The sequence below is a fragment of the Neovison vison genome, chromosome 6, assembly GCF_020171115.1.
Source record: "Neovison vison isolate M4711 chromosome 6, ASM_NN_V1, whole genome shotgun sequence".
Taxonomy (NCBI): domain Eukaryota; kingdom Metazoa; phylum Chordata; class Mammalia; order Carnivora; family Mustelidae; genus Neogale; species Neogale vison.
This window is the reverse complement of record NC_058096.1, coordinates 40407534-40419699: the sequence shown is the minus strand read 5'-3', so window position 1 is coordinate 40419699 and position 12166 is coordinate 40407534. Positions and strand designations below refer to the sequence as shown.

General features: G+C 33.0%; 1 protein-coding gene across 1 annotated transcript in view; it reads right to left on the bottom strand.

Moving 5' to 3' along the window:
- The window catches only part of HTR1F (5-hydroxytryptamine receptor 1F), an 84322-nt gene extending 74629 nt beyond the window's left edge, over window positions 1-9693 (bottom strand). The window contains exon 1 of the mRNA XM_044255003.1: window positions 9550-9693. The gene's annotated coding sequence lies outside the window, so the exon portion shown is untranslated. The remainder of the gene's footprint in view (window positions 1-9549) is intronic.
- Between the last annotated feature and the right edge of the window lie 2473 nt (window positions 9694-12166).

The window sequence follows — 12166 nt, the reverse complement described above, 5'->3', positions numbered from 1 at the left end:
CATGACCCTGAGATCATGACCTGAGTCAAAACTAAGACTTGGACAGTTAACTGAGCCACCAAGGTGCCTCTCTTTAGTTTTATACTTAAGGTGTATCTCTCAGAAACAGAATGTATTTGGGTATTGCTTTCACATTTATTGTGAAAATTTTTCACCTTTTAATCAGACTGTTTAATCCATTGATGTGGTTATGACACGATTTAGGCTTACCATCTTGGTATTTTTACAATGTGTTCATTAGACAAGGATTTTGTAGTCACAATTGTTATACATGTTACATCTGCATTAGAATGTCAACTTTTGTTTCAAATTGTTATTTTTTTTTAATTAAGAAGAAAAAATTCTTTTCTTTTATCCAGGTATTTATCATTTCCATTGCTGTTCACTTCTTGAAAAAGATTTCCCTTCAGCCTGAAAACATCTTTTGGTATTTCTTATAGTATAGGTTTGAGGGCAACCAATCCTTTTATCTAAGTTTTTTCTTTTTTACTTTTGTACTCAGAGGATTTTTTCACTGAAAACAAAAATTGTGAGTTAACTGTTTTTCATCTTTTTTTTTTTTTTTTAATGTCAGTTCTTAAATAATCCCTCCCAGGTTTTCTGGCCTCTGTGGTTTTCAATAAGAAAGAATATTTGAATCATTGTTTCCCTATATGTGGTATTTTTACTCTGGTTACTTTCAAGATTTTCTCTTTTTCTTTGGTTTTCAGGAGTTTGAGTATTTTTTTCCTAGGCATGATTTTTTTTTTTGCATTTATATTTCTTGGAGTCTACTGAGCTTTGAGGATCTCTACATTTATATCTTTTACCAAACTAGGGAGATTATCAGTCATAATTTCTTCATGTGTTTTTCTACTTCATTCTTTCTCTCCTCTCTTCTGGGACTCATTATCATTAAAATTTATATATTATTAACAGTGTAAGAAATAAAGTAGGCTGGTGTTTTAAGTATATGGAAGTTAAATAAATCTTGTTTATCTAACTAAATTTTATTTACAAATAAATATATTGACTAAGCTCTACAGGAAATGAATAATTGATTTTATGGAAATTTTTATGGAAATAATTGATTTTATGGAAATACTGTATATTAGAATAACATCATAAGAAATGTTTCTTTTACTGAAATTTTAAGAATCTTGGGAAATTGATATCTTTTTCTTTAATGAGTGATTCTACATGTACTAGAATATTGTTATGATACTCTTACAGAAAAATCTAATGAAATATAGCATCCAAGGAAGAGTGTGCATGTGTGTGTGTGCATGCACATGCACATGTGTTTTGTGTATGTGTTTGGTCTCTGTGTTAGGGGCCATGGTTTCACTTGTAAGGTAACTCTGAAGTTATGGACAGTTATGGGTTAAAACTCAGTGAAATAACAAAACTTTAATGATATTTAGTATCCTGTGTACATCAGTGTTAAGAATTATATTGTGTAAGTGAAAATACGAATTGAAATAACCCAAGGTGAGTATTTGAATTGAGAATTTTAGAAAAGGTTTATTGTGATAAACAGAATTTTAACTCTGTTTAATAATAAATGATATGCAGTACATTCCTCCTTAGATTGCAGATAATGTGACCATTTTTGACTTCAGTATAATTCTAAATTAAAAAAGGAAACAGCTTTGTTGAAAGCTGTAGGTAACTAAGAACAGATTCATAACGTATATGATCTCAAAAGATTCTATTTGATTAGTGCCTATATTCTTAAAAAGCACAAATTGAAATTCATTTTCCACTAACTATTTAAAAATATTTATACCTCTATCTATATTCCCATAATATTTTCCATTCAACTTCATGATTCTGAGTCTTAATACTCAAGACACATAATGTAATTGAAATCATGCAGAATTTATCTTTTGTGATTAGCTTAATCTCTTATACTGTCCTATGGTTCATACATATCGTAACATATGACAGGATTTCCTTCACTTTAAAGACTGAATAATATTTCACTAAACGTATATACCACATTTTCTTTATCCATTATTCCATCCATTGACATGTATATTGTTTCCAGCTCTTGGCTATTGTAAATAATTATGCAATGAACATGGGAGTGCATATATCTCTTCAAGATCCTGTTTTAAAATTTTTTTGAATGAATACCAAGAAATGGAATTGTGGGATAATATGACAATTCTGTGTCTAATTTTCGGAGGAATCTCCATACTGTTTTCCATAGCAGACACACCATTTATATTCTCATTACCAGTGTACAAGAGTTCCCAGATCTCTACATCTTCATCAATACTTTTTAAAATTTTTTTATTTCATAAAATACTTAATGATTAGTGATGCTGAACATTTTCTCATGTACTTATTGGCCATGTATATATATTCTTTAAGAAAATTTCTATTTAAGGGATGCCTGGGTGGCTCAGTTGGTAGAGCATCCAACTCTTGATCCCAGGGTCACAAATTCAAGACCCACATTAGGTGTGGAGCTCACTTAAAAAAATAAAAAAGATGGAAAATATCTACTTAAATCCTTCACCCATTTTTAAATCAGGTTGTTTTGTTTTGTTTTGTTGTTTTTGATGAGTTGCAGGAATTCTTTACAAATGTTAACTATCAACCCCCGGCAGATACATAGTCTGCAAAACACTTTCTTCCATTCCATAGATTGTCTTTTCAATTGTTGAAAGAGTTGGTGATTGTTTATTTTGCTGTAATAGAACTTTTAAAGTTTGTATAGTCCCATTTCCTTATTTATTTATTTTTTTGCTTTTATTACTTGTGCTGTTGTTATCACATCTAAGAAATCATTGTCAAATCCAATGTCATGAAGTTTATCACCTATATCTTCTCCTAGGAAATATAAGTTTAAGTCTTATACTTTGGTCTTTAATTAATTTTAATTTTTGTATAGGGTGCAATGTAAAGTACAACTTCATTTTTTCCCAGAGTTGGAATATCCAGTTTTTCCAACATGTTTGTTGACGTGCTTATCCTTTCTTCATTATGCAGTCTTGGCACTCTAGCTGAAGGTCATTTGACCATATACATGACAGTTTACTGCTGTTCCATTGGTTTGTATGTCTATCTTTATGCCAGATTACTTTATGTTTTGATTACTATAATTTTGTAAAATGTTTGAAATCAGGAAGTGTGAGAACCCCAACTTTTCTTTTTCTCTCAATATTGTTTTGGCTATTCAAAGCCCTTAGAATTCCATATGAATTTTAAGATTGCTTTTTCTATTTCTGAAAGAAATTGCCTTTGGGATTTTGATAAGGATTGAACTGAATCTTTGCTTTGGGTAATATGGAATTGAAACAATGTTAAGTCTTCCAATCCATGTATGAACATGGGATAGTTTTCCATTTATTTGTGTCTTTAATTTCTTTCAGCAACATTTTGTAATTTTCAGTGTTCAAGTCTTTAACTTCCTTAGGTAAATTATATTCCTAAATGTTTTATTATTTTTAGTGTTACTTTAAATGAGATTGTTTTCTTAATATTCTTTTTCAAGATTTTCATTATTAGTGAATAGAAAGCCATTTTTTGTGAATGGACTGTTGTCCTGCAACTTCCCTGAATTTGCTTATTAGTTTGAATAGTTTTTGGCAGAATCTTTAGGATTTTCCATAAGAAGATTATATCATCTGTGAACAAAGATAATTTTACTTCTTTTCTGATTTGGATGCCTTTTATTTCTTTTTCTTACCTAATGGTTCAGGCTAGACTTTCTAATCCTATGTAGAATAGAGTTGCAGAATGGACATCCTTGCCTTGCTTTTAATCTTAGAGGAAAATCTTTGAGAGTTCTCTGTTGAGTATGATATCTGGGACTTTTCATATGTGGCCTTTATTATACTGAGGTAATTTCCTTTACTTCCTAGTTTGTTGACCATTTTTACTATTACCATGAAAAGGTGTTGAATTCGTAAAATATTTTTTCTTCATTGGTTGAGATGATCACCAAGTTTCATTTTTCATTCTGTTAAGTTGGTGTATTACACTGACTGATTTTCATATTTTGAAACATCCTCACATTCTAAAAATTAAGTTCCACTTAGTTATAGTGTTACAATCCTTTTAATATGCTGTTGAATTCAATTTGCTAACTTTTTTTTGAGGATTTTTGCACCAATATTCATCAGTATATTGGTCTGTAGTTTCTTTTCTAATATTATCTCTATCTGATTTTCTTCTCTTTTTTCCTTAGTTTGCCTAGCTAAGGGTCTGTCTGTCTCATTAATCTTTTCAGAAAACCTGCTCCTGTTTGTTGACTTTTTTTTTCTATAGTTTTCTATTCTTTAGTTCATTTATTTTTGCTTGAATCTTTATTATTTTCTTTTGCTAACTTGGGCTTAGTTTGTTTTTCTTTGTCTAATTCCTTGAAATGTAAAATTGGGTTCTTTATTTGGGATCTTTCTTCTGTTTTTAATTACCAGTTTATCATTATTTACTTGTCTATTAGTACTGCTTTTGCAACAACCCATGGTTTGGTATATTGTGTTTTTTATTTATTTGTTACAATATGTTTTCAAATTTTCCTTGTGGTTTCTTTGACCCACTGGTTGTTCAAGAGTGTGTTCTTTAATTTCTACTTCTTTGTGAGTTTTCCTTTTTCCTTCTGCTGTTGATTTCTAGTTTTATTTCACTGTAGTTGGAAAAGATACTTGATATAAATTTAATATTAAATTTGTAAAACTTGTTTTGTACCCTAACATATAATCTATTCTGAGAATGTTCCATGTGTGCCTGGAAAAAATCTGTGTTCTACTGGTGTTAGATGGAATATTCTGTATATGTCTGTTAGGTCCATTTGTTCTATAGTGTTGTTTGAGTTCTCTGTTTCCTTATAGCTTGTGTTTGGATGATCTATCCATCACTGAAAGTGGGCTATTGAAATCTGCTGCTATTATCTGTATTGTTTTATATTTCTTCTTTCCATCTGTCAATGTTTGTTTCATATATTTGAGCGTTTTGGTGTTAGGTGCATAAACATTTAAATTGTAATATCTTCCTGGTGATTGGACCTTTTTTTATCATCATATAATGTCCTTCTTTGTCTCCTATGATAGTTTCTGACTTCAAATCTTGCTTTATTATAAGTATGATCGCATTTGCTTACTTTTGGTTATGATTTGCATGGAATATCTTTTTCCATTCTTTCATTTTTAGTCTATGTGTGTTCTTAAATCTAAAGTCAGTCTTACAAACAACATATAGTTAGATATTGTTTTTAAATCTATTTAGCTGGGGCGCCTGGGTGGCTCAGTGGGTTAAGCTCTACCTTTGGCTCAGGTCAAGATCTCAGGGTCCTGGGATTGAGACCTGCATTGAGCCTCACATCAAGCCCTGCATCAAGCTGTCTGCTCAGCAGGGTCTGCTCAGCTTCCCCTCTCTCTCTGCCTGCCTCTCTGCCTACTTGTGATCTCTCTCTGTCAAAAAAAATAAATAAAATCTTTTAAAAAATCTATTTAGCCACTCTAGGGGCAGCTGGGTGGCTCAGTTGGTAAGTACCTGTCTTTGGCTCAGGTCATGATCCCAGGTCCTAGGATTGAGCCCCACATTGGTCTCCCTTCATAACGGGGAATCTGTTTCTCCTTCTCCCTCTACGCCTCCCCATCTCATGCTCTCTTTCTTTGTCTCTTTCTTTCTCTCCTATGCTCTCCCTCAAATAAGCAAAATCTTTAAACCATCTATTTAGCCACTCTCTATCTTTAGATGCTGGAGTTTTACCCACATACACTTAAAATAATTACCAATAGATAAGGATTTACTATTGTCATTTTGTTGTTTTCTGTATATTTTATAGCAGTTTTATTTTTCTTTTCCTCTCTTCCTATCTTTGTGTTTCACTGATTTTTTTTTTTTTACTGAGATGCTTTATTCCTTTCATGTATCTTCTTCAAGAATTTTCTTTGTGGTAACCATGGGGATTACATAAAATATCTTACAGTTATAGGAGTCTATTCTGAAGTAATAATAACTTAATATCAGTTGCACATAAAAACTCTATTCCTTTGCATCCTCTCTATTTTATGTCACAATGTCACAAATTAGGTATTTTTTTCTTTTGTATCCACTAACCTAATAATATAGTTGCAGTTATTTTTAATGCTTTTACCTTTTAAATTCTATGCTAGAATTAAGGTGATTTGTAGATCACCATTGCAGTGTCACAGGATTCAGTTTTTGTCTATATATTTACCTTTGCCAGAAAGCTTTATATTTTTATATGCTTTCATGTTGCTGTCTAGCATCCTTTCATTTGAACTTGAATGACTTCTTTTAGCATTTCTTGTAAGGTAGTGTAGTAATGAACTCACTTAACTTTAATTTGTCTGTTAAAGTCTTTACTTTTTCTTCATTTTGGAGGACAGTTTGTTGGAAATACCTGTATCAATTATTTCTCTTAGCTTAGTAATAATTTAAAAAGGCAGGAGTGTATAGGGTTCAGACGATGGACCAGAATGTTTGTTGCAAGTAAATATATACTGATGTTCAAAGCAACATTCCCTGCTAATTCAACAGGGAATGCTAGATCTTTAAATGCATTTAATTGAAGTCTATACTCTATAGAGTATAAAATCTTTGTTTGTACTTTATCGACACTGGCTTAAAACCAGATAGGGTTTTTCTATAATTCTCTGGTAAGGCAATCTATTTTGGAGTTCAACTTCATTTACTCCTTATATAAAAAAAATTTTTTTCCCTGATGCTTTGAGAAATGTTAACCAGTTTATAACAATTCAGGTAGATAACATTTCACTTAAGAAAACAAAATATAATCAGAAATATCAAAGTCATTAGGGATAAGAAAATATTTTAAGAAAATCTGCTACCAAGATTTGTGTTGTGCTGACTCTTTTATCGAAGCATATCTTTGTGAGCCATCTGTTTCTTTCTCCTTTTCTAAGCAGATCTTTTTGCAAGTATTACTTACCCACCACAGTAAAAGAAAATCACACACTAACCAAATCTCAATCAGAGACTATAAAATTAATCTAATTGGTTCTTCATAATTGTTCATAAATTTATTAAATGTTAATCTGAGCAAAACTCATTTACTTTATTATAAAAAAGGAAAAAAAGCTAGAAGAAACAATGAGATCCAACAAATGTGAGAAACCTCCAAGCTAAAAGCCACTGTGACAACAAAATCATATAAAGTGTCAGAAATTATACATATTTAACTTCATGAATTGATGTGGCTGGTAAATTCTGTAAGATGAGAGGAGAAAAGCATATTGTAGCAGTGCCATAAGGAACACCAGAGAGGGAAATACTAAAAGGAAACATAACTAATGAATGTTTAAGAAAGAAACCAAGTCATAAACCATAGCAAAATATCTATATTCTCTTTGACCTGTCACTTACCCTGTTTGTGTGGCAGAGACAATATTTAGATATGTCTTTAATTAATGATTTAGAAAAGAAAAAGAGGAAGCTATGAAGTCAAATCCAGATATGGAAAAGTTTTCTAGTGCAACTGTATTTCAAGGTCCCTATGATTTGGATAGAGCTGTACCATTTTAAATTTCAGCCAGACTGCATTTTCTCCAGTGAGTAAAATGAGAACACCTATGGTAATATGAATGAAATACAATTTGATATTTTTTAAGCAAAGAAATTCCAGGCTGCATTAGGAGAATTAACAGATTTTCACTGGATAGTACATGTCCAACTTCTTATAGTAAGAAATGCATAGTCCATGGAACACATATACTTTGCTTTACTGGAGGCAACTCAAGGATTCAGGATATAACTCATCTTCCTGGATAATCTATTTTACTTAGAGATTTCTGAATAAAAGTTAAAAATTTTTGTCCCCTTAAAGATCTTATCCAATTCTAGAGCAAATAAAATATGTGTTTCATTTTTTCCCCATTTTAAGTGTTCTGAAGATTTCTGTGTGGGTATGTGAGAAAACAGAGAACATGAAGGAAGAAGGGAGTAAGATAGAAAATTTTAATGTGCAGTGAGAGATTGAAAAATCTGATACCTCTATGTTCTCTAAGAACTTGCTATTTTATATTTTAATTAATTAATTTTTTATTTATTGAATTTTAAAAAAAGATTTATCTGTTTATTCAGTTGATAGAGAAAGAGAGAGCACAGCAGGGGTAGAAGCAGGCAGAGAAAGAGAGAGAAGCCGGCTCTCCACAGAGCAGGGAGCCCAACGCAAGGCTTCAGTTCATGGCCTGAGCTGAAGACAGATGCTTAACTGACTGTGAGCCACCCAGGCAGCCCAGAACTTGTTGTCTTACTACCACATTTTCATCAAAGGGGAAAATGCTAAAGTATATTAAACAGCATCCCTGGCCCACAGGAAAGGTGTTGCCACAGGCTGAGATGAGCTCAAACAATGATAATTTCCTTTTGAGGTCTGAAAGATTCAATTGTCCAGTGTTTAAAAAGATACTTTGATATATTACAAGCTAGTACTGAATTGTTTTTGTTGTATTCTAGATCAAAACACTTTTCATAAAACAGTTGACTTCTTTCAACAATCATATTGCATCAACATTTGGTCTTTAAACAATTGTCTAAGCTTTCATTTTAAGTTAAGTTAATGTTCTTTGCAGAAATATTGCTCAGGGTGGCCATAAAGGAATCTAGAAAAGTGGTACTATACTCCCTTCCTTTTCTTCAGTTGTTTTACCATCTGAAAACAAACACATATGCACACATGTGTGCAAATACACACACACACACACACACACACAGACTTGTGGCATCCATGCCTCTGAAATAAATCCTAACCCAAACAATTTCCCTTCCTTAAAAAATCACTGGAAATCACTGGCCTAAGAGAAATTCTGATAAATAACTGTAAGAAATCAAACCCCATACTTCACAGGAAAACCATTAAAACTTTTTTTTTTCTTTTTACAAGTACAGAGAAAGAAATCTTGTGTACAAGAAACAAAACAGTAGAAAGCATAATGAAACCAGCAAACATCCTGTGTTTTGAGGTGTCCCTCTAGGTCAATTTCTAAATTTCTTTATAATGTGAAGGTAATAGTGTTGGGTAAAATTTGGTGATGCCTTGTAGTAAAGATGAGGCTGTGTTTTAATAGGCTCAAAAGACATTCTGAAGCAACTGGTTTTTTTTGTTCGACGTATTTATGATTTTGCTTATAGGTACATTATTACAAAATTAATTGCCTTAACTAGTCTCTTTTCAGCAAGGCTCTGAATCTAAAGTCACATTCTGACTAGTAGCTTTAAATCTATATTCAAATATATAAATATTCAGATTGGATGTATGTTGATAACACCTTAGTACACAATATTTGCTTTTGCATGTAAGGTTCTTATTTTGAATATTCTAGATAGAAGCAGTGGACAATCAATTGACATGATTTTAGAACAGTGGAATATTGACTTACTGAGGTTATTTTTATAAATTGTTTAGCCCTCATTTTAGGGAAAATTGCCTGATCACCAGCAATTTCAAAAAACAAATATCGAAGCTTCTGGTATGGTTAGAGGGCTGGGACCAACCCTTGGACAAACTTTCATACCAACCTTCACACAGATACAACGATATTTTACATTTGAAATAAAAAGAAAACCTACCTGAAGGCACTAGATAGTGTCCAAAAATAGACAGACGTTGGAGACAAATCAACACTTGGTAGAATGGAATCACACAGACTGGGCTTCCCAAATATATGACTTTTCAACTGACGACAGGCACAGGTCTTCATCATGTAGGGTAGCTAAAACTTCAATAGAAAATCCACAATCTTATTGGTTTGAAGAACCTGAGGATAGAATTTGGGTCAACCATAGTCACTGAATGGTGTCCAGTGAGATTCCCAAAATGAGAGAGCCTAAGAGGAGGAGCCCTGAATTCCATGTATCAACACTAACCCATTCTTCGGCTGATCTGAGCGACATGTGGGTCAGACTCCTAGCAGCATAGCTAAGGCTACAAAAATGAACTGACATTTGGGCTGCTACCATTGCAGGAAAGATAGTTTCAGGTTTAAGCTGGCTATGTACAGTGGGCCAAATAATAGCCTCCCAAAGATGTCCATGTCCTAATCCTTGGACCTGGTCAATATGTAAAATTATAGGCCAAAGGAAATTAAGGTTGATGGAGTAAGATTGCTAGTCATCCTAACTGAAAAAGGAAGATTTTCTGGGTTATGATTCTGGGCCTGATGGAATCTCAAGGGTCTTAAAATGTGTAAGAGGGAAGCAGCAGAGTCAGTTTCAGAGTGATGGGATATGAGAAAGAGTAGACATACTACCGTTGGCTTTGGACACAGAAAGGAGCCACTAGCCAAGGAATTCATAGCATCAAGACTAGAAAAAGAAAAAAAAAATCTCCCTTAGGTGCCCCTGGAAAGGAATGCAGTCTTGTCAACATCTTCATGTTAGTCCAGTGAGAACAATTTTATACCTCTGATGTCTAGAACTGTAAGGTAAATTTATGTTGTTCAGTCCATTAGGCTTGTGGTAACTTGTTACAAAGGCTATAGAAAACTAATGCAGATTTTGGTACTGGAAGTGGGGTGCTGCTGTAACAAATACCTGAAAATGTGGAAGTGGCCTTGGAATTGGCTAATGGATTAAAGCTGGAACATTTTTGAGGAGCATTATAGGAAAAGCCTGAGTTGTCTTGAACAGACTGTTAGTAAAAACATGTTTTTTAAATAAACTTGCTAGAGAGAACCCAGAAGAGAATAAGGAGCATGCTATTGGAAACTGGAAAAAGGGGATCTATAGTGGCAGAGAAGTGAGCAGAAATGTGTTCTACAGTTATATGGAAAGTAAAACTTGTAAGTAATGAATGTGAATATTTAGCTGAGGAAATTTCCAAGCAAAGTGTTGAAGCTGTGGTTTGGTTTCTTCTTGCTTTTTAGAGTAAAATGTGAAATGAGAGAGATAAAAATTGCAGAAAAACTATCAAGCAAAAAGGATCAAATTTGATAACTTGAATCTTTAGGAAAGAAGAGAGCACAACATTAGAAACAGTAACTGTATAGTCAATATTAGAGGTTGTTCTTTCCCCTCTTAACTTATTTAAAACAATTTTTTTAAAAGATTTTATTTATTTATTTGATGTGCTTTTTTGGAAGGGGTGGTGAACCATGAGAGACTATGGACTCTGAAAAACAATCTGAGGGGTTTGAAGTGGCGGAGGGTGGGAGGTTGGGGTACCAGGTGGTGGGTATTATAGAGGGCATGGCTTGCATGGAGCACTGGGTGTGGTGAAAAAATAATGAATACTGTTTTTCTGAAAATAAATAAATTGGAAAAAAAATGAAAAAAAAAGATTTTATTTATTTATTTGAGAGAGAGTGTGAGAGAGAGAGAAATCACAAGCAGGGGTGAAGGGTACAGGGAGAAGTAGACTCCCCACTGAGCAAGCAGCCTGATATGGGACTTGATCCCAGAAACCTGGGATCATGACCTGAGCTGAAGGCAGATGCTTAATGGACTGAGCCACCCAGGCACCCTAAAATGTAAATTGTTTAAAGGTAAATTATAATGTAATTTACCTTTAAAAATATATGTAAATATATGTAAAATATATGTGTTATATTATAACACAGGGAGGTGGAGTTCTAATATATATAAATGTAATACATATGAATAACATAAAAGATCAGGGGGGTAAACAGACCTACATGATTACATGTTTTTTATATTTTATGTGTAGTAGTACTACATTAACTGCAACTAGAATGTGAAAAGTTAAGATATGATACCTTATTTAATTGATATAATTGATGTAATTCCTTAAGTCATTGAAAAGTATACTAAGGTGAACCATGAGAAACTATGGACTCTGAAAAACAATCTGAGGGTTTTGAAGGGGTGGGGGGGGTGGGAGGTTGGGGTACCAGGTGGTGGGTATTATAGAGGGCACGGATTGCATGGAGCACTGGGTGTGGTGCAAAAATAGTGGATACTGTTATGCTGAAAAAAAAAAAAAGAAATAGTCTAATAAAAAAAATAGGTATGATGACTACCAATAAAGGCTTAGGAAAACACAAATTTATGTAACTAGAAGAGGTGTGGAAAGGAACCAGCCATCTAATTTTCACAGTGCAATGGAAAAGAACTATTTTTGTGTTTTCTAAAAATATTTATGAGCTCTGTGGCCTTAAGCTTTAGCAAGAGAAATTTAAATCTCATACAAGATAAATTGTAAGACATGTTGAATATTGCTACTCTGCAC